This window comes from Cherax quadricarinatus, chromosome 5 (genome assembly GCF_038502225.1).
Source record: "Cherax quadricarinatus isolate ZL_2023a chromosome 5, ASM3850222v1, whole genome shotgun sequence".
Taxonomy (NCBI): Eukaryota; Metazoa; Arthropoda; class Malacostraca; order Decapoda; family Parastacidae; genus Cherax; species Cherax quadricarinatus.
In genome coordinates, this window is record NC_091296.1 from 45,469,517 (window position 1) to 45,497,454 (window position 27,938).

The window sequence follows — 27,938 nt, forward strand, 5'->3', positions numbered from 1 at the left end:
CTACAATACACCACACTGCACTACACCACCCTACACTACACCACCTCATTATGTTTTATACTTGATCGATAAGGCCAGAAATTATTTGTGCACCGTGATCAGTTGGCATCTCTCTCGGGATTCCAACTAGAGAAGACAAGCAACAAGGCTTTTGCAACATCATTAGAAGTTAAAAAGGACTGATGGACATAACACATCGGCTCTACCGTTCTCTGCATTTGACTAAAGAATGTTGCACTAGTGTTTTTATTTATCAAGGTTAGTATATATTACAGGGCTACCAGATAAACGAGTAGACAGAAGACCTACAATATCTACAGCCACCAATTCAAGAGAGACTGAAAAAAATGGCAGCTTTATAACGGGAGCTCTTCTTGACCTTATAGTCTCGAATATCCGAAGTCATTCCAGGTCAAACATAAGTCTTTAATTTTAAACAGGATCTGTCCCTGAGGAAAATGTCTTAACGCTGTCAAATAATGAGATATTTTAAGAACCATAATTTGACACTCTTGGCAAAACTAGGTTATCATTATTAATGCCAGTATGCTGAGTAAAACTTACCATCATCAAGAATAAAATGTAATCTATAACAATGAATTTATGAGATCAATAGATCACCTCAGCACTTTCAGATACTTTACGATACTAATTAAGACTAGGATAATTATTCTGAAGTCTGACAAAATCGCCATGCGAGATGTCAAGTGGCTTTATTTCAAGTTAAACGAAAGATGTATTTTTTTTACCTTTGATATGGCTCGTATAACCATAATTGTAAATGTACGAACAAATGGTGAAGGTATGCCAGGGTTTGGTACATTAGGAATTAATGCAGATTCAACAAAGTGTTACTATCGATCTCCCGTGGACTTATCTCTTTAACAATAGTCATGGATACATTTTCTCTTTCATAGATTCGTCAAGAATTAGGAATGTCTGAAAACAGAGAGAGCCATGAATTCTAGGAATTTCTATTTAATCAAGCACAGCAGGGAAATCAGCTACATTGATATTTATTCTAGGAACGAGCATGAAGCTGTAGGGGTAATGTGTATCAGTTTCCCCATAATTCCATTTATATATGAGAAAGCAAATCTGCAGCAGGAAAACTTTCAGATTTGCCAAGGTAATCCTGTTAAATTTTACAGACTTAAATTTAGAGGAATTCGGGTTTGGAAACAGCTTATGTGAAACACACAAGCAACTTTTCTTTTTACACATCGGCCGTTTCCCACCAAGGCAGGTAACCCGAAAAAAAAAGAAAAAGAACGCTTTCATTACCATTCGCGTCATCACTGTCTTGCCAGAGGCGTGCCTGCACTACATTTATAAAGCTGCAACTTATCAACGCTCATCCCTCAGAGTGCCGGCATTGTACTTCCCACCTCCAGAACTCAAGTCCGGCCTGAAGGTTTCCCCAAAGCCCTTCATAAATGTTACCATGCTCACACTCAAGTCATAAAATCATTTGCCTCCACTTGCTCCTAACACGCTCACGCATGCTTGCTGGAAGTCCAAGCCCCCTCGTACACAAAACCTCTTTTATCCCCTCCCTCCAACCTTTCCTAGGCCGACCCCTACCCTACCTTCCTCCCACTACAGATTTATACGCTCTCGAAGTTATTTTATTTTGTTCTTTCCTCCCTAAATGTCCGAACCACCTCAAAAGCTCCTCCTCAGCCCTCTGGATAATATTTTTAGAAACTCCACACCTCTTCCTAATTTCCAAACTACGTATTCTCTGCATTATATTCACACTACACATTGCACTCAGACACGACATCTCCACTGCCTCCAGCCTTCTCCTTGTTGCAACATTCACGACCCATGTTTCACACCTATATAAGAACGGTGGTATATCTATACTCTCACACATTCCCCTCTGTTTCAATGGATGACGTTCTTTGTCTCCAAAGATCCCCTCAGTGCACCACTTACCATTTTTTCCTCAACAAACAACCTATATCCTAAAGAAATATAGATATATGCATGTCATTTGCTGTTCCTTGACTAAAAGAAAAAATTGTCAATATCGGCCAAACATCTTCGAAAAGTTTCGGTTTTCCTTCTAGATAATCAGTTTATGTCCACTCTCACCATAAGTAAAACATTTTATAATGGAAGCAGAGTTTTTCTGGTTTGTTTAAACGGTTTAGAGAGCTTCTGTTGTTCAATCTTAGACTTTACACTGTCTTTAGGATAACGATTAAGAGCCGGAGTGTACAAATTCTCTGCTTAAACCATCTTTTCTTTTTATCTCAGATAAACATTCTGATCATTAGGGAGTAGTTATTTATTTTTTATTATTAAAGATTCGCCAGTATTCTCCAGGCCCGGGCTTTTTCCAAGTGGTGGCCCGGCCTTGGCTCCCTGTCTAGGGAGTGTCTGAGACCTAAGTCTTCCATGGGAAGAGGCACAAGTACCTCCTCATCTTTGGGACCAACTGTCCCCAGATCTAGCCACAAGCTAGGCCTCTCTGGTCTGCCATCCCCGCCCCAAGGGGGCTAATGGGAATGACAGGCTTGCGAGCTGCAAGCTCCGGCTCAGGCACCTACCCTACCCTAGAAGGGTTGGGCATGGTGTCGATGGTAGGGAGTAGCGAGATGATTTGATTACCCACCAAGAAGTCACGTAGTGAATTAGTGTCTAGAAGAATGTATGCATTCCGAATTCAGTAATAAAATCACCTGGCGAGAGAGGATAAAAATTGTGTATAATTTTGATTAGGTGAAACTCCTAGTTAAAGCTAACATAGAATAAAGGTTTATCATAGGTACTCTGCTTAGCCAAGAACACCAAAGTCTAAGTTACACTGAACCATAAAATTATAAAAGTTTACGGTATCGACTTCTCACAAACTTTTGAAGGAAAAACAAACATGACTCGCTCATTTAACAATGCAACACTTTCTTAGTACACAAGAAAAAGACACAGCAACTAATCCTGTTACTTTAATTAATCCTGTATATCCTGGTAAGGTCTCCAGTTGCCAGGGAAAGGGAGGAGTCACCTTTCCTGCTCAGGAAAATGAAAAACAGAAAAAAAAGTTAACATCATAAGATAAACAGGATGAAGATGTTGATTAAATGCCATTAACTTTATTAATGAAAGTATGAATAATCGTAAACCAAACATGAGTAATTTTTTCAGGTATCAGAGGAATAATTGGAATCCCAGGATTAACAGGTTTATATACGTCCAATTAAAACCAGTGGATGCATAAAGCCATGGATGGAAATACGATCCAGTTCCAGGAGGGTAGTAGTAACAAACTGGAAGGTAAGGATGGTGGTCAGATCATTGTATGAACAAGAGACGGCAGTGCAGTTCTCAGTTTACGAGAAGGTCGGGGACTGGTGGCTGGTGTCAAGAGCCAGCTGTAGGTAGGCAGTAGAAGATTAGTCCCACTTAACGTTGCCACAGTCGACGAATCTTAAAGTAAGTTGTAAGGAGATGCTTGACTGAAGTAAAAGATGAGTGTAGCCGAAGAGTGTAAAATTACTACTCGGTAGCCTTAACTGCACTCGTTTCACGACAGTTTTACCAATATGACAACACCAGCACGTCTGGGGGATCTGAGATTCAGACAGACCTTTGGGATGGGCAGCATCAGCTCAGGGAGAAGAAATAGACAAGACTCGCTGAGTCACAGGGAAAGAAAAGTAGAAAACAGAGAGAGATTAGGCTGAAATATGCAGTCACCAAATTGAATGAGCATATCTCAGGCTACATATGTCAGTAGCAGGCGAGGTAGACAAAAAAGAAGCCGCCTGAAAATTGTAACCAGCAAACTACTGCACTACCAGAGAAACTCGAAGAATAGGAATAAAGCCTATCAGCAATGTTTTTAAAGAAACATAAAAAAAGCATAAAAAATGCTAAAATACTTGGAATTAAATCCATAATCAGGTATGCAGTATGTTTTAAATTAAAAAAAAATCAGAATTAATCCTTTCAAAATTTATAAAACATTTAAATATTGCATAAAACAAGTATTTAAAATCCTCAGAGATTTCATGCTGCTAATAATATTACCAAAATTAAAAGATTTAATATTTTTACTAAATACGTAATATCTTGGTTTACCTGTTTTAATTTATTTCTACGAGCATATACGAAATACATTTACTTTACGAAAGCAGATCTTACATTCCACATTCATTAAAGCTATTTCTCTCATTACTTCATCAATATATAATATAAACAACAATGGTGAGATAATGCCACCTTATCTTAAACTTTTTTCTCACTCCACACAGTTCTTGTTTCCCTTTTTCTTAAAGAATTCACAAGAAAATATATAAAATCAGTAGGAATTCCTCTAATAGGCGCATGAAAGCAGAAAATGTTCGTCCTCCTTATTACATACAAGGCATAAATATTTATTTCAGTACCAGACAAGAGTCACTGGTAGTTTAGCAACCATGTCACCCTTTTCACTGGGCTCTCGAAAACCGTCCAGGAACAGAAATATGAACAAACTGAACCAGATGAACCTCGCGTCCAGCCTGCAGACACTGCCAACAAACTTGATGTTTTCTTAAATAAATAATAAAAAGGCACAATACCGTGACTGGAACAATGCACAGATAACCCGCACATAGGAAAGAGGAGCTTACGACGACGTTTCGGTCCGACACGGACCATTTACTTATGAAGTAACATTCTTTTTTGTTAGTGTGACTTTGTAAATGGTCCAAGTCGGACTGAAACGTCGTCGTAATCTCCTCTCTCCTATGTGCGGGTTATTTGTGTATTGATGTTTTCTTCTCTACTATAGGATCAAAACTAGCAAATATAATCCTAACTTCAAATACTCATGCAAATGGCAACCTTACCGGAAGCTATCCATATTATCCATATCTAGCTCCAAATGATCCTACTGAAGTCTCACTCATCATACAGTCATTGAAAAACAAGGCAGGAAACCTCAATAATTTGCCGCCACTCATGTGCATAAATGCAGCTCATATGGTCTCACTCACTATTGCAACTCTGTTTAACTAATCATTTGAATCTTTAACTTCCACACCCGTACTTAAGAAGCAAGGGTTACCCCGATCCTCAAAAGAGGCGATCCAACTGAAGTGAATAACCATAGGCCTATATGAAACTTTACTACCTATAATCTCCTAAAAAATAATGCACAAGGAAGTTTACTCCTACCTAATATCTTACAATATACTTAACCGCTGCCATGGTATAATGTTATGATGAGCCATCTTCCATTTTACATTTGGGAGATGGAAATCTCCAATGTTTGGTGGGAGATGTTCCAACCTTTTAAGACTGATCTCTGAATTCCTCAGTCGTTGCTGACGGTGGTTTATATACGAGAATAATTACCAGATTCCTATTTTCAATTTTAATACTTAGAATTTCTACTGTATCGTTCGATTAACTCAACAAATCTGTGCAACTAAGAGTATCTTTCACATAGTCCTACTTCTCCCTGTGATTTATAATTCTGTCACATCAATACATACAGTTTTTTTTATTCTTTATCTCATCTTTCGAAATATTTTGTATGTATTTCTGTTAATGCTCCAAATTATGGTATTCGCTTCGGTGAGAATACTAATATAACTTAGTCATGTTTTATTTGGTTTCAATCCCTGAATGTTTGTAGAAAGAAACCACGATTCACCATTTGGGATGCTTTGGTTCAGTTTGTGCTTTGTTAGATCCCCTGTTTTCTCCAGTATCGATTGTGTATTTTTCTGTTGTACAATCGACAGCTACGGTCATAACATTCTCTGAGTTCCATTAAAGCTTTGCACATAACTGGATGAAGGCACACGCATTCCTTTTCAAAGTGACACTTCCTCTTCCTTATCATGTCTGCACATTTTCTGGTTTGTTGATACCAGCATTTTCTTCCACATAGATATATCCCTTATTTGCAGATGTCCTGACTGCCAACATTTACTAAGACTCATTGTCACTTTCTGCCAAGTGATGTGGATTCTCGTGTTCATTTTTCCTCTCGGTTGTTCTGTTTCTTGTTTCCCTGCTACAGACGTCTCTTTCTCCTTTCAATATTCTCACTATCTTGTAGTCTCTTTTCCGTCTCTTCCTTCCTGATTGACTCTCTCCGCCCATATTTCAGCTCCTTGGTACCTGTCTATATTTTCGCACTCTCATTTCTCCCTACATTTTTCCACTACACATTTTTGGCAAGCTCCATAGGAAATTTCTTACATTTTTTAGGTTTTCTCTTTTCAATATTTCCCTTATGCCTGTCCAGCTTCCTGTCTCACTGGGGCAAATCCATAAACTTTTTTTCCGTTTCAAGTCATTCCTCGTGGTTGAATTAAGCCACGAGGTAGATGAAACCAGCCAATAAATTCACAGCATAAAAGGTCACTGAAGATGTTTGGACAGTTGAATAAGTCACAGTAAAAAAAAAAATTGCTTACAGCTCAAAATAGTGTTGGGAAACCTAACATAAGTAAACCAAATCTAGTTGTACCTAATGTTTTCTAACCTAGGTTTACCTTCTCAAATTTTCTCTGTGACCTTTTTTCTGTAACCCTTCCTTTATATCGTTCACCGGGGTATTGGAGGCAGTGTCCACCGGTATTCTGGTGTTTGTTCCAAAGCTGCCCTGGATATCCAGCTGTTTGAATCCACCTGCACCACAGCATGAAGAAGTCAAACCAATGGTAACCAAAACTGGATCACTTGTACACACAGGTCTATGAGGATTAACACTAGCAGTTGAGGTAGGGACAATACTAGATAGTAAATGTGGCTTGTAGTAAGCTTTCCATTCAATTTCTACCTCTCTGGTAAATTTCGTGCCATTTCTTTAAAGTACTATTGCACATTTTACTCCGCTGTTTCATACCGGCAGTGCCTGGAGAGAGCGGAGGGTAGGGAGAGAGCCTTCTGATTTATTTATTATCTTTCTCATCAGATAACCTTGGTTTGAAGTTTAAAAACCCTCTACAGACGCACTCCGGGACCAGGAGCTATGACTCGACTCCTGAAACCACAATTAGCTGAGTACACACAATTACACACGTACACAATTACACACGTACACACAATTACACACGTACACACAATTACACACGTACACACACACACACACACACACACACACACACACACACACACACACACTCACACTCACACTCACACTCACACTCACACTCACACTCACACTCACACTCACCTTCTCACCCTCACACTCGCTCATCCTCATTCATCTTCACTCACTCTCACGCTTACTCTTTCACACTCTCACTCTCACATTCACTCTCGTTCATTCACTCACTCACTCACTCACTCTCTCACGCTCTCACGCTCAATCTCACTCTCATAGGAGAGTCAGTATTCCTCAGCAAAGTGTCGTGACAGACGGTTCCTCGACTGGTGAAGCAACACGTATTTCCGGCTGGTAGACTGTTATATTAACTTCGCTAATTACTGTGAGTGGACGTTGATCTTCTTGAACTTAATTATCTAATAAGCAAACGAGGTGCCTAACTCGCCTGGGAGAGCGAGGAAGCTGATAGTGAGCTTATGAGCTCAGAGACTGCTTTGATTTGGAAATCTATTTATTCAGGGCTGTTTCCAATTATACTGATCTAACGTGATACTTGGCTGACAGGACGGACCAGAAAGGTATACAGGAATACCTGTGGGACATGTGAAAAGGTCCTTGGGAAAAAAAGTTCATTATCATATGCCAGAATAAACACTGTTTCCAAAAATGCCATTCAACTTTCAAAGTGTTTGTGGATCTGCAATAAGGATATGGATGGGATTTTGGACAGGATTCAAGAAAGTACTAAGGAGGTTAAATAATAAACAGAAAAACAAAGAGGCCCTCTTGGATAGTCTACCCAAGATATATAGAACATGGAAGGAAGGGCAAGCGACGATCCCTACTGATCCTAAATGTGAGAAAGGAGCAAAATTTAACTTACAAAATGCCCATATTAAAACAGATGACTCGGAAATAAATAGAGACCCACCGAGAAAAGTGTAAGAAACCAAAGCATCATCAAGCTGAACCCCCCCAGCCGTGGTGATGATCCAGACTAGACTGAAGATTCTACCACGGCCACCAATTCAGCCCCAATAAAAAGGCACCATTATACAAAACCACAACCTCTATTACAAGTGTAGTAGAGGAAGAGTCTGCTTCGAGGGACAATGTTGGTCTACTAGAAAGAGTTGGTGGTGGTTTTGTGTCATGGTTACTGAAGATTATACAAATTGCGAATGCATCTACCACAAATTTTAGCCAAAAAAAGCAAAAAGGGGCAAATTCTATGCTTGGGGTATTTGTAAACATGGTATACCTGGGAAAATAAATGGGACGTGCAACCTTAAGCACCCAAAAAACTGACGCGACTTTCTGTCCAGAGGAGAGTGTCATTCTACCTCTTTTAAATTCTTCCATCCTTAAATGTGCCAGTCATCAATCATCAGAAAACAATGCTATGACACCAACGGCCCCGCATACCGTTTAAAAAGGACCAGGAGGTTCAGACCCCATGAAACAAACCAAAGTAGTTACAATGATCCCACTTCAACTGCTTTGTAGTGGCAGGAAACGGAAAAAAGGAAATGGAAAGAAATAATTAAAATATTCCACACATCTGGAACCTTGTTGGACTGAAGGCACAGCCAGTGCCACCCTCCAGAACCACAACTACGATGACAGTAACAAAATTAACCCAACAAACACGCAATACGACTTCATTTGTATTTGCGAATATACGGGGCCTAAGGAAAGGCCAGTATCAACTGTAGTACGACTAGTTTTGCAGGTGGATGTGGACACCTGGGTACCTGAGCAGCCACTGCTATAAATACCACAACAATAATATGATGATTAATGAGGAAAAAATTGTTTACTACATTTCAGGAGATTTGAGAAATATAAAAATGATCAGACTACAAGACTAACTCAATCCAATGAGAACGTGAGAGACCTGGGAGTTGTTGTCAGATCTCATGCTCAAGGTGCACAAAAATGTTATTGCAATTTAAAGAAAATCATTCGTTTTCTCATGATTGGGTTATTGCTGTGAAAACGATGAGCTGGGAAATGTTCAGAAAACCGTCTCAGCTCGTATAATCTAAATTAAGCACCTGGGAGCTCGTAAAGTCCTTAGAAATGTCTTCTTAAGAATGTGAGCGAGGAAGATGCATCATACTCTACACCTGGAAGGTACTGCAGGGACTTGTGCTGAGCTTGCACAGCTAAATTACTACTTTTGTACACAAGAGGGAACTTGGTAAGTGTAAAAGACCACTATTCAACGGTCTCAGGCTTAATGGAAATTTGCCAACAAACCTAGACACTTCAAGAGAGAACTTGAAAGAATTCTCAAACAGTTCCTGATCAGCCAGCAACCACAACGCCTGGTCTGGGACCGGGCCGCAGCGGTGATGACCTCCGATACCTACTCCAATTAATCTCCAGGAAATCGCCAAGTAACCACCGATGGCTACCTTGTAACTATTCGCTCTGACTACGTGTGTCTTTGCCTAGTACCTATCCATTTATTTAAAATTATATTTAGCTAAAATTCTATATAGTGGATCGTAGTACTTCCTGAAAATTTCCTCCCATTCTTTCGAGATATTGACTCATTTCGCACTTGAAATAATTCTTCGTGTTTTAGTGTATCAAAAGTCTCCATTATATCAAACGCTTAAGTGCTCTGTGTCTGTCTGCATATTGTTCGTTTCTTAGCGATCGTATGAACTTAGTTGACCTCAATACCCTCTACCAGAAATGGGGTCCCTGTACCCTTTGTCAGGGAAAGGATTTCACCTCTATATTCAGGAAAATTTCTTTTAGTAAAATAAATAAAACATATTAATAAGGTGTATGGTGTAGGAGGTAGGTTACTGAAAGCAGTGAAGAGTTTTTACGAGAATAGTGAGGCTCAATTTAGAGTATGTAGAAAGAGAGAGATTATTTCCCAGTAAAAGTAGGCCTTAGACAAGGATGTGTGATGTCACCGTGGTTGTTTAATATATTTATAGATGGGGTTGTAAGAGAAGTAAATGCGAGGGTCTTGGCAAGAGGCGTGGAGTTAAAAGATAAAGAATCACACATAAAGTGGGAGTTGTCACAGTTGCTCTTTGCTGATGACACTGTGCTCTTGGGAGATTCTGAAGAGAAGTTGCAGAGATTGGTGGATGAATTTGGTAGGGTATGCAAAAGAAGAAAATTAAAAGTGAATACAGGAAAGAGTACGGTTATGAGTATAACATGAAAGATGAAAGATTGGATATCAGATTGGAGGGAGAGAGTATGGAGGAGGTGAATGTATTCAGATATTTGGGAGTGGACGTGTCAGCGGATGGGTCTATGAAAGATGAGGTGAATCATAGAATTGATGAGGAGAAAAGGGTGAGCGGTGCACTTAGGAGTCTGTGGAGACAAAGAACTTTGTCCTTGGAGGCAATGAGGGGAATGTATGAGAGTATAGTTTTACCAACGCTCTTATATGGGTGTGAAGCATGGGTGATGAATGTTGCAGCGAGGAGAAAGCTGGAGGCAGTGGAGATGTCATGTCTGAGGGCAATGTGTGCTGTGAATATAATGCAGAGAATTCGTAGTTCGGAAGTTAGGAGTAGGTGCGGGATTACCAAAACTGTTGTCCAGAGGGCTGAGGAAGGGTTGTTGAGGTGGTTCGGACATGTCGAAAGAATGGGGAGAACAGAATGACTTCAAGAGTGTATCAGTCTGTAGTGGAAGGAAGGCGGGGTAGGGGTCGGCCTAGGAAAAGTTGGAGGGAGGGGGTAAAGGAGGTTTTGTGTGCGAGGGGCTTGGACTTCCAGCAGGCATGCGTGAGCATGTTTGATAGGAGTAAATGGAGACAATTGGTCTTTAATACTTGACGTGCTGTTGGAGTGTGAGCAAGGTAACATTTATGAAGGGATTCAGGGAAACCGGCAGGCCGGACTTGAGTCCTGGAGATGGGAAGTACAGTAGTACAGTGCCTGTACTCTGAAGGAGGGGTGTTAATGTTGCAGTTTAAAAACTGTAGTGTAAAGCACCCTTCTGGCAAGACAGTGATGGAGTGAATGATGGTGAAAGTTTTTCTTTTTCGGACCACCCTGCCTTGGTGGGAATCGGCCAGTGTGTTAATAAAATAATAATAAATTAATAAGAAGGTTAAATATAATAGTTGATTTAACATCTTTATTACAAGCAATAAATAATTAATATCACGCATGAAGGGGAAAGGCAGAAAAATCATGATATCAGGTAAAACATGAAAATCAGGCTTTTATATTGCTAATGTGACGAGGATTGCTAGTGCAACAATGACTAACAGGTGAGGGAGGGTCCTGGAGAGGAGGGACAGCGGTAATTGGCCAACGATTGTTATGGTCGCAGGGACAGCAGTAATTGGCCAACGATTGTTATGATCGCAGGGCAGCAGTGTGGTGGTGGTGGTGGTGGTGGTGGCGGACAAGGCTGACGTTGGTAAAGGAGATATATATGAGACATGTTGGATGACTTATAATAATGCTCCTTTCAATGAATTCATCACGAAAATGCTAGAGCCTTTTTCATCCTCTAGATGTACAAGTTACTATTGTCTGGGATAAGCATGTCCGATAGGCAGTAAATCAAGTTAGTCGTCAGTTCATCAGTTCTACATTATTGGAGAAGCTATCATCACATTTCAGTCAGCAATTAGGTAAATACCCGGACATCTGCAGGAAAAAAACAGACCTTCACGGCTGGAACAGAAATGTTCGTATGGGAATAAATTACACGATAGCCAATCAAGGTATATTGAACTCGCTGCCAATCCGAGAAAGGGATCCCCGAATTCCTTCTTTACCTGAATACTCGCAAAAAGGACGTTTGTGGAAAATTGCATTTATCTGAATGTATCATTATGTACATAACAATAAATGAACATAGATAATTATTATTTATCAGTTAGACAAGTAGGAATTTGGGACACCTAGGCCACAAAAAATGTCCCCCTTCGATACCTACCACTGTCACATCCACAAGTTGCTCTGGACCTAGTTAGTTAGTTAAAGATTAGCCGGTATTCTCCCGGCCCGGGCCTTTTCCAAGTGGTGGCCCGGCCTTGGCTCCCTCTTTAGGGAGTGTCTGAGACCTAAGTCTCCCATGGGAGGAGGCACAAGTACCTCCTCATCTTTGGGACCAACTGTCCCCAGGCCTAGCCACAAGCTAGGCCTCTCTGGTCTGCCATCCCCGCCCCAAGGGGGCAAATGGGAATGACAGTCTTATGAGCTAAAGGCTCGGGCTCAGGCACCTACCCTACCCTAGAAGGGTTAGGCATGGTGTCGATCGCTCTGGACCTATTAATTATAAATAATTTGTATCACCAGGAATGCTGGTAAATATATAAATCTGTAGACTGTATATTAAAATTAAAAAATGATTATAGATACAAATATACATAACAGAAGGAGAATATCTTAAAAATCACTCGCCAATTTAACTGGAGATTAAGTTGTATCATACTCAGAAAACCTCACTGTTTATACATGAAAATAACAACTGGCCAGAGTTATAACATAACAGACTTATCTGAGGTTCCTGGAGCTGTCTTGTCCAGTCGCCTGATATCTCAAGTTATGCAGGACTGCGCATCCAACAGTTTCGCCTCCTATTTGAGAGGTGTCAACCCAATTTTAACCTCTAGAGCACGAAAATTCTTCACAATATTAATTAACGTCTTACTCCATTCAAACAACAATGGCGAGTCTCCCTTCTCCCCAGGCTCAGTTTCCCATTTTCTATGACGTAAATGTTATTATATTCACTATGGCCATCTATATACATATAAATACTGAATTTCTGGAATATATATACAGTATTTTCCACAACGTGTATACATATGCACACAGACTCATACATGTTTGCACGTATTTGTGTGCATATATAAGTGTAACTGTGTATTACATACGTAATTTTTTTTAAGTCTCTCTCTCTCTCTCTCTCCCCCTCTCATATTAACATTATATATATATACGTATATATATATATATATATATATATATATATATATATATATATATATATATATATATATATATATATATGTCGTGCCGAATAGATAAAACTTGTGATTATGGCTTAAATAGCAATGCTGTTCTTACCAAATAAGGCAAGCGAAAAATTGTGTATACAATAATTTTCCAAAAATCGCTCTGAAACTAACGAAAAAAATATATTTCATTTAGCTTGTTTATTAAACTGTTGTAAGCTTATCTAAAATATATTTAGTTGGATTAGACTATATTAAATTGCGCTTGTTATAATAACGTTAGGTAAATTTTATAAGGTTCATTTCGTACAAAATTGTTAATTTTTACATTTGTAGACAGCCTGTACTGTCTGCACAGACAGCCTATGCTGTCTGCCAGCTTAGTTCATATTTCGCGGCACTAAGGTGCTGCCCTCTGGGCCTGCTCCAGGTCTGTGGGATGCTGGGCCCACTCTTACACTCACTCAGCAGCCAAGCAGGAAGACACAAGGCCTACTAGTTCTCCCTCTCGTGGGATGGCCCTCCTGGGCCATGGGCACAACACACAAGCCTGTGTATCCACCACGACTTTACAAATAAAGTTAAGAAGCCTCAGGAAGACGTTTATAATTCACACCCCGCTTGCAGCATTACCAATAAACCCGTTCACATTGGTAGCAACGGTGGTCGCAGCAGTTGTGTTTGCCTGGAGAGAGGAAGAAAGAGGTATGAAGTCATCTTCACGTTATCACCCTATACAAGAAGCATCTGTCTCTCAACGATTATCTTGATGTCGTGTCTGCACGTTTGAGCATCCAGACACAGGTACAAGCAGGATCCAGCCGAAATTTGCCGAATGTCTTCGAGAATTGTAGGTGGCGTCCCAGTGACCCCACGCTACAGCGTCCCACGCTGTTTCTCAAGTCACGTGTTCAGCATCACTTGTATGTTGCTGTTGTTGTTCAGCTCAGCACAGCTGTTTCAGCAAGCCAGAGGTGAGTTTTGTGGTGATTTCTGTGTCGTCCAGTGTGTCTCCCTGTGTTTATGGGTGGGAGATGAGAAGAGGAGGAAGTGGCCATTTCCTCGCCTAGCCCATGCTCGCCCTACTCACGCTCACCCGTCTACCATACACTCACCACTGCCCACTCCCTCTGCTGTGTTTTCTGCTGTTTTCCATGTGAATTCATTGCCAGAGCTGTGCATCCGAGTGCCCGAGGCCACTCAAAGCCATGTGGATCAGCATGCCACATAGATCAGCAAGCCATGCGGATCAGCAAGCCATGTGGATCAACAAGCCACGTGGATCAGCAAGCCACATGGATCAGCAAGCCACATGGATCAGCAAGCCATGTGGATCAGCATGCCACGTAGATCACGACACCATGTGGATCCCAACGCCATGTGGGGTGTGCGCGATGTCATGTGGATCTACAAGCCACATGGGTTACCAAGCCAGATGTCCCAGGCCTCATGCCGTGGTCTGCTGCCCGCATCACATTGACGTCACCGATGCTGCTGCCCGACTTCATGACGTCACGATGTCTGCCTGACGTCATCTCGAGATATCTGCTGACGTCACAATGCTGCTGACGTCACCTCACATCACGCCTGACATCACATGATGTCACATCGAGTGTTTCAGTAAATATTTCTGCACAGACAGCCTATGCTGTCTGCCAGCTTAGTTCATATTTTGCGGCACTAAGGTGCTGCCCTCTGGGCCTGCTCCAGGTCTGTGGGATGCTGGGCCCACACTCTCTGACTCTCTCTCAGCAGCCTAGCAGGAAGACACAAGGCCTACTAGTTCTCCTCTTGTGGGATGGCCGTCCTGGGCCATGGGCATAACACACAAGCCTGTGTACCCACCACGACTTTACAAATAAAGTTAAGAATTCTCCGAAGACGTATCATTTACTCCCCTGCTACCAGCTACACCAAATAATCTCCTTATACATTAACATAAATGAAAAAAAAAATATATCTTTAAACGTATAAGAGAAAAATTTAGAAAGGACTTAATTTTAAATGAGTTCTTGCTAATTGACCAGTTTTACATATTCGGCACGACATTATATATATATATATATATATATATATATATATTTATATATATATATTTATGTATTTATATATATATATATATTTATATATTTATATATATATATATATATATTTATATATTTATATATATATATATATATATATATATATATATATATATATATATATATATATATATATATATATATGCAGAACAACCGCTGTGAAAAAAATAGCTTTCGCAATCTCTCATATTATCAAGGATCTGTTAAAATTAAATATCAACAGAAAGGCATATAAGAATGAGATCACACGTCACGGTCAACTTACAATACCTGACTTTTTTATTTTGTAGGTAGGTAGTCAAGGATCTGTCAAAGCTTATATTCTACTCAAACTTTAAGATTTTAACTTGTCTAATGTATCTTAAATTTTCTAAAATTTCATTAATTATAAATGATTCCAATTTATATAATCCTAAAGCAATATTCATATTAATTTCAAAACTATTTTTTTATAACCATGGACCCGCTTGATATAACTTTCTCGGCCATCTGAAAATCAAGTAGATGGTTAAAATTTTTCACACGAATAAACAGAGCATTAGAATCTTGTCCAGTTCTTATGCTATATTTATGTTGTTTTAATCTTAGTTCAAGACTTTTCCCTGTTTGACTGTAATAACCTTTATCACGTTTTTTATAAGGAATCTTGTACACACACCTATTATAATTATTTGGGGAAATTTTACCAAAAGTTTTTTCCTGTATCAAGATATTTAAATACAACTTTGACATTAAAATTCTTAAGTAGAGAAGGTATATCAAGAAAGACAAAAAAAAATCTTCAACATTTCTATGTCACTTATCTCTGTTGGGAAGGATTTGTTAAGCGATCTTGTTTCAAAATATTTAATGTACAAATTACTAAGGACAGATGAGAAAGGATTTCCCATTGCCATACCAAACTTCTGAGTGTAAAACTCGCCATTAGCTTAATGACAGTAAGTACAGGCAATGGTAAATCGTAATTAACAAGTTCCTCAGATGGGAAACTTAATAAATCATAAATAAATTCTTAAGTAGAGAAGGTATATCAAGAAAGACAAAAAAAAATCTTCAACATTTCTATGTCACTTATCTCTGTTGGGAAGGATTTGTTAAGCGATCTTGTTTCAAAATATTTAATGTACAAATTACTAAGGACAGATGAGAAAGGATTTCCCATTGCCATACCAAACTTCTGAGTGTAAAACTCGCCATTAGCTTAATGACAGTAAGTACAGGCAATGGTAAATCGTAATTAACAAGTTCCTCAGATGGGAAACTTAATAAATCATCAACCAGAACATTTGTAAACAAGGAAGTAACATGAAAGTTATCCATGTTGTAATAATTTAAATTAGTCATAATGCTTAATTCTTCTACTAAATCTATATTGTTTTTAATATTTAAAATAGAAATCTTTGCAATAATTGGGCTCAACGTGTCTACTAATCATTCGTTATTCCATAAATCTTCAAAATTCCTTCATCTATTAACTCGGTGCTGCAAATTCACAAAGCTTTCAATATCAAGGATAAGACTTCAAAAAAGTTTAACCCTATCATAATATGAAAGATAATAGTTCACAGAACAGCAGCTATTTGTTGATTTTTTTTTTTTTGTATATTTTGAATTCAAATTCATGGTTACCCTTAATAATTAAAAAGTATAAAAAGGCAATGATTTATTATGCTGAAATTCAATTGTAAACTTTATGAAAAGAGATAGACCAGGGGTGGCCAATTTTTACATTCTATGCGCCAATTTTGTCATGTTCTACTTCAGATGCTCCATACCACACTTATACTCTCATTCATTTCTCTAAAAATATGTTAATGTGGAAATATTTTGCATTTTTACAAAAAATAATTTAATATAAAGACAAGATAAACATATTTGTAGCTACGTTAGTTACTGAGAGCAGCAGACAATTCTTCAGATTAAATCAGTCAGTCGCGACCTCAGTTTTTAATCAATTTCCTGGATAAATGTGTTTGTTCACATCTGTACGTTGTTCCAAAACGACAATTATAACTGGGCAAATTTTCTTATTTTTGGAAAATGTTTACAGGGTAATGATCGCCGAAAATTAATAATGTCGGAAGCATTTGGGACTCAGCGAAAAGTGCTCTCGTGGATCGAGTCATGGCTCACAGACAGGAAGCAGAGAGTGTTCATAAATGGGGTTAAATCCGAGTGGGGATCTGTAAAAAGTGGCGTTCCACAGGGATCAGTCTTCGGCCCGTTGTTGTTTATAATATATATCAATGATCTTGATGAGGGAATTACTAGTGAAATGAGCAAATTCGCCGATGACACAAAGATAGGTAGGATAATTGATGCAAACGTAGATATCAGGGAACTTCAGGAGGATTTAGACAAACTCAATACCTGGTCAGCAAAGTGGCAGATGTGATGAATGGTTTGAAAACCCGACAAGTTGAAGATTGAGACACTTATACAACATATGGGAATCTTTATTCAGGAAACGTTTCGCCACACAGTGGCTTCATCAGTCCAATACAAAGTAGAAAGGGGTAAGGAGAGGAGCTCGAGGTAATCAGTCCCTCAGCCTGGAGTCGATGTGTTCAGTCCATCAATCTTGTAGAATGTACAGCATAGGGTCGTAAACGTGGCTTATATACTGTAGTGAGGTGAGGTGAAGCAAGAGGAGGTGGCGTCATAGTGGTACCATCCACTAGTCTAAGTAGGTCTTCGTCCAAAGGTTGGACAAGTGTTGAAGAATTCTTTGTAACAAGATCCCATGATGCTGCAGTGTCTGACAGTTGTGATGAATGGTTTGAAAAACCGACAAGTTGAAGATTGAGACACTTATGCAACATATGGGAATCTTTATTCAGGAAACGTTTCTCCACACAGTGGCTTCATCAGTCCAATACAAAGTAGAAAGGCGTAAGGAGAGGAGGAGTTCGAGGTAATCAGTCCCTCAGCCTGGAGTCGATGTGTTCAGTCCATCAGTCTTGTAGTATGTACAGCATAGGGCCGTAGACGTGGCTTATATACTGTAGTCCAGGCTGAGGGACTGATTACCTCGAACTCCTCCTCTCCTTACGCCTTTCTACTTTGTATTGGACTGATGAAGCCACTGTGTGGCGAAACGTTTCCTGAATAAAGATTCTCATATGTTGCATAAGTGTCTCAATCTTCAAAGTGGCAGATGCAGTTCAATGTAGATAAATGCAAGATTCTGAAGCTCGGGAGTGTCCATAACCCTAGCACTTATAAGTTAAATAATATTGAACTTAGACATACAGATAGTGAAAAGGACTTGGGGGTTATGGTAAGCAGTAACCTTAAACCAAGACAGCAATGCCTAAGCGTACGTAATAAGGCAAACAGATTACTGGGATTTATATCAAGAAGTGTAAGCAACAGAAGTTCAGCGGTTATATTACAGCTTTATACATCATTAGTAAGGCCTCACCTAGATTATGCAGCCCAGTTCTGGTCTCCATATTACAGAATAGACATAAATTCGTAAGAAAACATTCAGCGTAGAATGACTAAATTAATACATAGCATTAGAAATCTTCCTTATGAAGAAAGATTGAAGATCCTTAAATTACATTCACTTGTTAGACGAAGAATGAGGGGAGACATGATCGAAGTGCATAAGTGGAAGATGGGTATTAATAAAGGTGATATAGATAAGGTCTTGAGGATCTCTCTCCAAGAGAGAACCCGCAGTAATGGATTCAAATTAGACAAGTTTAGATTTAGAAAGGATATAGGAAAGTATTGGTTTGGAAATAGGGTAGTTGATGAGTGGAACAGTCTACCTAGTTGGGCTATTGAGGCTAAAACCTTGGGTAGTTTCAAATTTAGGTTGGATAAATGCATGTGTGAGAGGGGCTGGATTTGAGTGGGACTTCCATATGATTGGGTAGTGAGCTTATTTCTTGGGTGACATTGAAAATTGGTTGGGCAAATGTTTTGTTAGTGGGATGGATTGTAAAGGACCTGCCTAGTATGGGCCAACAGGCCTGCTGCAGTGTTCCTCCTTTCTTATGTTCTTATTAAATTTTATTTTCAATAATGAATTTATTTCCAAATCAGTAAGTTCTATTTTTATGTTATTATTTCAATAATAGCGCTAAACCTACAAGGGTCACCATTTTTGTTATTAAGCATTTTCAGAATTTTTTGTTCAAGTGAAAATGAGTATGCTAGTATGCAGTCTTCTTCTTTAGCAAAGTTACTAAAACGACTTTCAAATGACTTTTTGCAATAATCTGAAATTTTCAATATATTCTGTAAATTTGCTGTTATCTTCAGCCCATTCACTCTGGTCTTTTATATGTGGAAACTGGACCATATCCTCATTTTCTAAGAGGAAAACTATTGTAGCAAGGAAACACTTTGTTCTTGCACTGCAGTTTCAAATTTAGATGACTGATATGGCTGGCAATATCAGTTAAAGATTCTAAATCAAATAGCCTTTTGTTGCCGCATAAATAAGCTCTTTCCTCAGGCAGCTCATTCTTCACATCTAGAAAATTATGAACATTATTTTTCAGCTTTATAAAGTTTTTCTTCTGATTTTTAGTAAATGTGTACAGGAGAAGGGGTTATTATCAGCCCAATGCTCCCGACATTTTAGTACGACACGCATGGCTTATGGAGGAAAGATTCTTTTCCACTTCCCCATGGACAATAGAGACAAAAAAACAAGAACAAGAGCTATTAAGAAAAAGAAGAAAAACCCTAGATGTGTATATATATATATATATATATATATATATATATATATATATATATATATATATATATATATATGCCTGTGCTTGCCGGTGTAGTATGACTTAAGATATACCTGTTATCCAGCGTGTTTATGAGTCATAAAAGAGACACCAGCAATCCTACCATCATGTAAAACAATTACAGGTTTCTGTTTCATAGTCACCTGGCAGGACGGTAGCACCTTCCTGGGTAGTTGCTGTCTACCAACCTACTACCTACATTTATGAAGGGATTCGGGGAAACCGACAGGCCGGACTTGTGTCCTGGAGATAGGAAGTACAGTGTCTACACTCTGAAGGAGGGGTGTTAATGTTGCAGTTTTATAACTGTAGTGTAAAGCACCCTTCTGGCAAGACAGTGATGGAGTGAATGATAATGAAAGTTTTTCTTTTTTGGGCCACCCTGCCTTTGTGGGAATCAGCCGATGTGTTAATAAAAAAAATATTTTTCAGTTTCCAAAATCTACTGAGAAGCTGTCGTCTAGAAAGCCAGAGTCGCACCTCACAATGAACGATGAGATCACTATATTCCAAATCTAACAATTCACAATATTCTCTGAATTCTCTTCTGTTTAATTCTCTTGCTCTAATTTTATTCACGCATTTCACAACCGGTAGCATAACATGTTGCAAATTTAAGTTTTTTTCCACACAGCGACTCTTGGTATATAATGCTGTGATATTTTAGTAAAGGAAGACCTAAAAAGGTTTCCAGCAAAGTTACAGTCCCAGCTGCTTTACCATCACCGACGGTGATCCGTCAGTACAAACAATGATGAGTTTACTAGAATCTAGTTTCAGATTTTCTAGGCATGATTATACTTTGTCAAATATGTCTGATCCTCTTGTGTTTCCATGAAGTGACTCAAGACCGATAAGTTCTTTAAAGATGTTAAAATTATCATCAATTCCTCTTATAAAAATGCATCACATATTTCAGCAGATTCGTTCAGAAGTAAAGATAAGTAGAAACATGGTCAAGGTCTTTCAGTTGCTCAGATAATCTTGGGAAAGTTTTTCTTGTAGCTATTTGCTTTGACAGAACGATTTCGTCTACTTTACTTTCAATAATTTTAACACCATCTTGCAAATATCTGGAGACAAGCCTTAACAATTTCTTCTCAGTCAAAGAAAGGCTTCCGTCTCTTAGCCAACGCAAAGGCAATTTTGCACAAAGCTTCTGTCATTGCTAAAGTTTCACAAACTCTTACAACTTCTTTTAACAAATACAGTTTGTCTTCTTTATATTTCTTCCTTTTTCTTAATCACATACACCTTCTGTAATTTAGACCCAAGCAAAAAAATGGCGCATGCGCCAATTTTGATGTATGCTCCATAGGATGGCCATTCCTGAGCTAGCCTATTTAATTAAAAAGGGAAATGGTTTATATCTATATTCTTGGCATTAACCTTAAAACATCAGTATATCTGTACCCCTTAGCTTAATACCCTAGAACATCGATATGAACAATTTCCTTTTTTAATTAATTAGTCTACTTCTTTCCATAAAGTTTACTCTTCACTTTGAACAAAATAACTCATTGTGCTTACACGCATATCTTCAGAGGAACTGGAAGAAGAGGCAAGAGAAGCACTTTTTATGTATTAAACACTAAGGAGACACCTGACTCAGAGCAGGTGACAACTCGCCCAGTGAGCTGCTACCTTACTCAAAATACACTGTTGGAGGTCTACTGGTCCACAGTTTTAATTATCAAGTTTTTCCAATAGAAAGGTAAATTGCAACTAAGTCAGACCTCTCAATACATTAACATTTTATCCAACCAATAAGGAAAAAGTGGTGTTTGCTGAGGGAAGTGGATAATCTGGGGATATGCTGAACTACAATCCAGAGTTTCGGAGGATGATTTCGTGTGTCTTTAAGATTATGTGCGTGTCTCTGGAGGCTACCTCTCTGTTCAGAGAGATGGTTGACAAAGGGGGTACGCCTCCTGCTGGGGTTCCAGCCTCCCAACTCTGCTTGACGATGGGACTCGGTGGGTGTGAGTGCCATCCTTAATTGCTGATTCTCTAGCGTGATGTGGAGGAGGATACACAGTCTCTTTGTATATTACCTGGGCTGCCCCTCTTTCTACCCCCCCTTAAAAAAAGCTTAACCATTGCATCCATGACTTTACTCCTCCTGGCCCTCTTCTTTACTTCAATGGCACCCTTAAATGACTGTCACGCCCACCTATCGACGAACCTATCGACGAACCCGATACTGCCTTTGGACAACACCTCGTTGCCTGACTCCTGTACCGGCGTTACCTTTGACCTTTGCTTGGCTTTGACCATGATCACGGCTTCTCCCCTGATGGTGCCTCAATTATCGCAACATTCACATTTCGACCTATAATAGATGATGCAGTAGGTGTTACTAACACTCCTAGCTAATGTTCGAAAATTTACTCTTCTTCAATCTGTTTTTTAACAACGCTCATGGACGAAATTCACTTCTCTTTTGCCAACAATGCCTATGGATTACCTTTCCGACAATAGTATTAGCAAATCACTCTTGGAGCATATTGGAAAAACATTGTCTTTCGTGCCCTCGAGAGAAGACTGAGCATTTTCTGTAAAATGCTGAGCAAACTTACGATCTCTCCCTCTTTAGCTCCGTCGACTACACCCATCACAATATACCGACATTCTTCTTTCAGTTCTAGCTGCGGTATTATCTTCATTTCGTATACCGTAGTCCATCAGGAACTTTTTACAGTGTGACTTGGAAACTCTTGAGCAACTTGAACTCCAGAACCTACCAGTTATCATAGCTGAAACTTAGTCCTATCTGCCCGAGGTCAGACACTACCCATCCAACACTGTCTGACTTTACACTCCAGGGTCTAAATACCTAAGCACAAAACATTCCCAGTCATCAAAACTCCCTACCAGCATACTGTTCCCTTACGCTTAATTTTTCCTTCCTCTGAGTCTTGTCCTTGCATCCTCCTGCCTAGGTAACAGCTGTGGACATTCATCCAAATACACGTAACTGTCGCTATCTCTCCTGTTCTCGCTCAGGTTTCCTCCTCCCAGGATACCTCCAGCGTCTCTATCTCCTTCCTTGGTAACTCGCAGTGTCTCCACTCTCTGCTTCGCCGTCATCTTCCGTCTCTTGAACCATGCTTTCAATTGCTTATTTGTCCGTCATATCGATTTTTATAGAAGAAACAAAAGCGGTGATGAACGTTGATCCACCTTCCATACCTTCACATCCTTACCTTACTGCTAATGGCCTAATTACGGTCGAATATAAAAGATACAGACGTACTTGTGGAGAGCTGCAAGTGTTACTCTCTTTTTTCTCCTGGGTTTGTGTACAATAACTAAAATTAGGCTCCAATGTTGGCCATATCGCTGGTATGTTGTACTGCAATTACTTGATCCTTTTTCCTTGTGAGTCATTTAACGAGAGTGAGCTTCTCATGCGCGCTCACATACCTTAGTGTCAGCTTTTAATTATCAGTTCTATGTACTGTGGCATGTCTCTATTTGGACAAATGGTGCATAGTATGTTTCTTATATATTTTTCTTGTACGCCCATTATCTATCCCTGATTTGAGCTTTCTGATTTCCTGCTAACCCACACCATTCAAAATACTGGGCGATTTTTTATGATTATTTCCCTCTGACTGTGACTCTTGTGGGGACTAATTAGAGGTTTTTCTCACTTCTATTTCTCTCTCATTCGTTCTTGTATAGATCTTTCCATTTGCTCTTCTATAGCACTTGACTTTAATTGGTCTGTGGTTCTTTATCAACACGGCAGTAATCATTTCCCTGTTTTCCTTACTTCTCATACGTATGTCAGTTTCCCTCGGTGCGCCTAAGGAAGGATTTGGCAGTTTATTCATGCCAAGCCTTTTTTCTTTATACTCCTCCTTCGTCCTCTTCATATGACTTCTTACCAATTTTTACCTCCTCTGTTCTGACAGCAAACCTTGGGTAATTGTCAGGTTCCAGTTTCTGTTAGCCATATTCTGTTGGACTGCCCACTTTATCAACGAGTACCCAGAATTTACCTCCAGCTTCGTCACTGCTCTACTACCCTTACTTTAACTTCCCTTCTTGCTAATGGACCTTCCATTAACCCAGATTCTCTCGTTGACTTTTTGATAGCATCTAATTTACTACACAAACTCTGATGATGATGACTACCACTCTTTAGTAAACAGCCCTTTCTACCTCAATCTCTTGCTACTCTCTACCCCTGCACTATTCACTGCCCCGCTGCTCTCCATGACCTAATAACCCATCTCCCTCTCGCCTACCCATTACCCATGCACCCTTCCCTGGCCTGGTACGCTGTATAACCCTTGTAGGTTCAGCGCTTCTTTTTTATAATAATTATGTATGCTGGGAATCAGTTGAACAATCTTGGTCCCCTGACACTCATTGTGTTGTCTCTTAGCATACTCATGGCACTACTGCTTTTCATTGTGGGGATGTTGCACCAACTGCCGAGTCTTTTACTTTTGTAGGGAGTGATTTCCGTGTGCAAATTTGGAACTAGCCCCTCTAAGATTTTCCAAGCGTATATTAACATGTACTTTTCTTGCCTGCGTTCCAGGGAGTACCGATCAAGGGACTTCAACCGTTGCTATTAACTTAGGTGTTTTATTGTACTTATATGTGCAGTGATAGTTTTCTGTGTATATTTCAGATCTGCAATTTCCCTTGACTAGAAAGGGGCTGTTAGTGCAGAGCAATATTCCAGCCTAAAGATAATAAGTGATCAAAAGAGAATCATCACTGGCTTGGTATCCCTAGTTTTAAAGTTTCTCATAATCCATCCTATTATTTTCCTAGCAGATGTGGCAGATTGCTGTCTTTGAAAGTGAGATTTTCTAACACTATCACTTCTAGGTCCTTCACATTATCTGTAAGGATTTAATGTTAAGAATTAATCTTCTTCTTCTTCTTATGACCAGAGCTTTGGTAAGATGGGTAAGGATAGAAATATTGGAAAAGGGTGGGAGGGGGGAAAGAGGTAGGATATGAAAGGTAAGTGGCCCAACCACTTTGGTGTAATTTAAAAAGTGTATGTGAGGTAAGATATTCTTGAACGAGTATAATACTAACCCATCAGAGTCACATAGATATAACAGATATATAAGTACATGACTCGGAATTGGTAGTAAATATACAAGTTGCAATTGCAATTTTTTTTTTTACGATTGCACAACGGATAGTTAATCGACAGTGAAGGCAATAATTTCCTGGCCAGTTTAAAAAGAATTACTTGACAATGGCTTCTTACAGGTGGCGTCCCGCCATAGTAAATATAACATAATTTTAACAGTAGAATGTTATACAAGATGTCTCCCTAATTGGGGGCGATGATTTTCTCAGTAAACATAGAAGGGTTCTGGTGTTACCCAATCATCTTCATCTTCAGGGAGGTTGCTCAATATCATTGGTCAATGGTAATCGTCTTTATGAATAAAACGACGGACTCTCTGTGGGAGAGTCATTCTTTGAGTCCTGTGAGGAGAGGTATTGATGATATAATCCGTGGTATTTACAACTTGTATAGGATGATCTCTATCTGGCATGTATAGTTCTTGCATTGTATAGAGTTGTTTCTTTTTCAGGGTGTGTCAAGGCGTACATTTAAGGCAGTAATATCTTGTTGTACATGTAAATCTGCCATTTTAACTCTGTCTCTCCTCCTGGTGCCCGTAATGAAGCGGAGAGCTCTATTCTGGACCCGTTGCAACCGTAGCATGTTGGTCTTTGTTGTTAATGACATTGGGACACATGGGTATTCGAGTATAGGTCTTATTATCATTTTATACAGATGTTTTTTGACATGTGGAGGGGCTTGATTGAATCGAAAGAGACTGCTAAGACCGGCTTTGGCTATGTTGATCTTTTTAGTTACATGAGATGTTGAGTGGAGCAGCCTGTCTATTTCATATCCCAAGATCTTGTTAGGGTTTCTAATGGCTACAGGTGTACCTCTGATGGAGATACCCCCTTTATCTTCGATTGTTGATGCAAAACATCCTATCGTGCTAACAAGGACTTTGTCAGGATTAGTCGTAATTCTCCATTTCTTTTCCCAATTAGATGTTCGACGAAGTTCAATATTCATTTTTTCTATGACTCTCTCATACTTGTATTTTCCTGTTACCGGAGTTGATGAGACGACATGAATAACATCATCTGCAAACTGTGTTATAATTGTATCATTAAACTCTGGTTGAGGAAGGTCATTCACATAAATGTTGAACAGAATTGGACTAAGACAAGAACCTTGTGGGACACCAGCTGTTGGTATAAAAGGCTCTGTCGACCTGCCATGAAAGGTGGGAATGATTTTTCTTTGAGTTAAGAAATTATATATTAATCTGAGAAAAGTCCAGTTATGGTCTGGTAGGTCAATGAGTTTGTATATAAGACCATCATGCCATAAGCTATCAAAAGCTTTATGAACATCTCTGGTGGCAATTAGGGCAAGATTGCCCTGATGTTTTAGACTTGCTACAGTATCCAAAATAACATTTATTGCATGATTGGGACCTCTATGGGTTCTAAAGCCAAATTGTTTTTCAGTAAAAAGGTGATTGAACTCCATATAGTAGTTCAGTCTGTTGGAAATTATCTTCAAGAACTTTTTCAGTGACTTCAAGTAAAGATATAGGTCTATAATTCCCAGGTTGGTGGATGTCTTTATTGGGCATAGCAAGAAAGATCATCCTAGCAGTCTTAAAAATAACTGGAAAATATCCTGAGGCCAAGATGGCATTAAAGATATTAACCAAAGACTGTTTACAATTTCTGGATAGGAACTTTATTTGTTTCATTGTTATTCCAGAGAGAACAGGGGCTCTATTTCGCATTCTTCCAATAACCTGACTCATCTCGAGTAGTGTGATAGGTCTAGTAAGCGGGTGGACGTCTTCAAGAGTTGATGTATCGATGGAAGGTAGTGGTTGTAGATCATCTAAGTTCTCATCTCTCCGTTCATTGACCAACTGATAGTGATTATTGTTAAATCGACGACTGTTATTGTGGGAGAGAATTTTCTCCCATACATCACCCATCGAATTAGCCTGGTCCTGTGGATCATCAAGTTTAATTTCAACATCTTCATCATCCTCATCAGTGAAGGTATGAATTAGGTAGGTAGAAGCCTTGTGCTTTGTCCCTAACAGTTGTCGGATCTTACTCCAAAATTTTGCTGGCTCACGTTTATACTGATTAGCTTGAACTAGCAATTTCCATAAGTCCCTTTTGTGATGACTAATCATGTTAATTAATTCTTGCCTCAATCTGTGCAATGTAGCTACTGGTGGTTGTCGCGTTTGAAGATGCCTTCGACATTCTGCTTGATAATTTCTTAAAGCCTCTCTAATTTTCCTAGTAGGTTTATATTGTTGTTAGATCTTTGTAGAAGCTAATTGGCAAGTTGCATTAGTAGCTTCAATTATTCTATTGTGAAGGGACCTGATTGCGTCATCAATTGCAGTGGAAGGTAGATTTTCCAATGACACAATTTCATCTTCACCCAGAAATGCCCTGAAGGGGTCAAATCCTAGGGTGTTAAGATTGGGTTTAGGAGGTACAGGTATTCTAAATGGAGAAGTTTGTAGTTGTATTATAACAGGGATATGGTCAGATCCTACGTTTCCACCAGGAGAGATACGACAATGAAAGAGGTCACAGTCTCTGTTTGTCAGTACTATATCTGGTGTCCCTGGATGAGGTCCAATGTATGATTTAAAGAATGGGCCTTGAAATGACAAGTTTCTGGCTGTCATGATATTAAATAGTTGTTTTCCTTTTAAGTCACCCAGTGGAATACCAACTCCACAGTTAAAGAGGGCAGGGTGATGAGCATTAAAATCTCCCGCTAGAATTGTTGGAATATTTCTGCTTAATATCCTATGTAGAGGAATTGACTCTATATATTGTTGTCTCGGGGGAAAATATCCAGTTCCTATCACTAGTTGGCCATGAGACGTTGTCATTTCTATTGCAAGAATGTTATCTTCATCAACATGAATATTTTTAAATGTATAGCCTAATTTAACTAAGATGGCTACACCACTAAAGGGTCCTCTCGATTTCTCCACAGTAGAGTA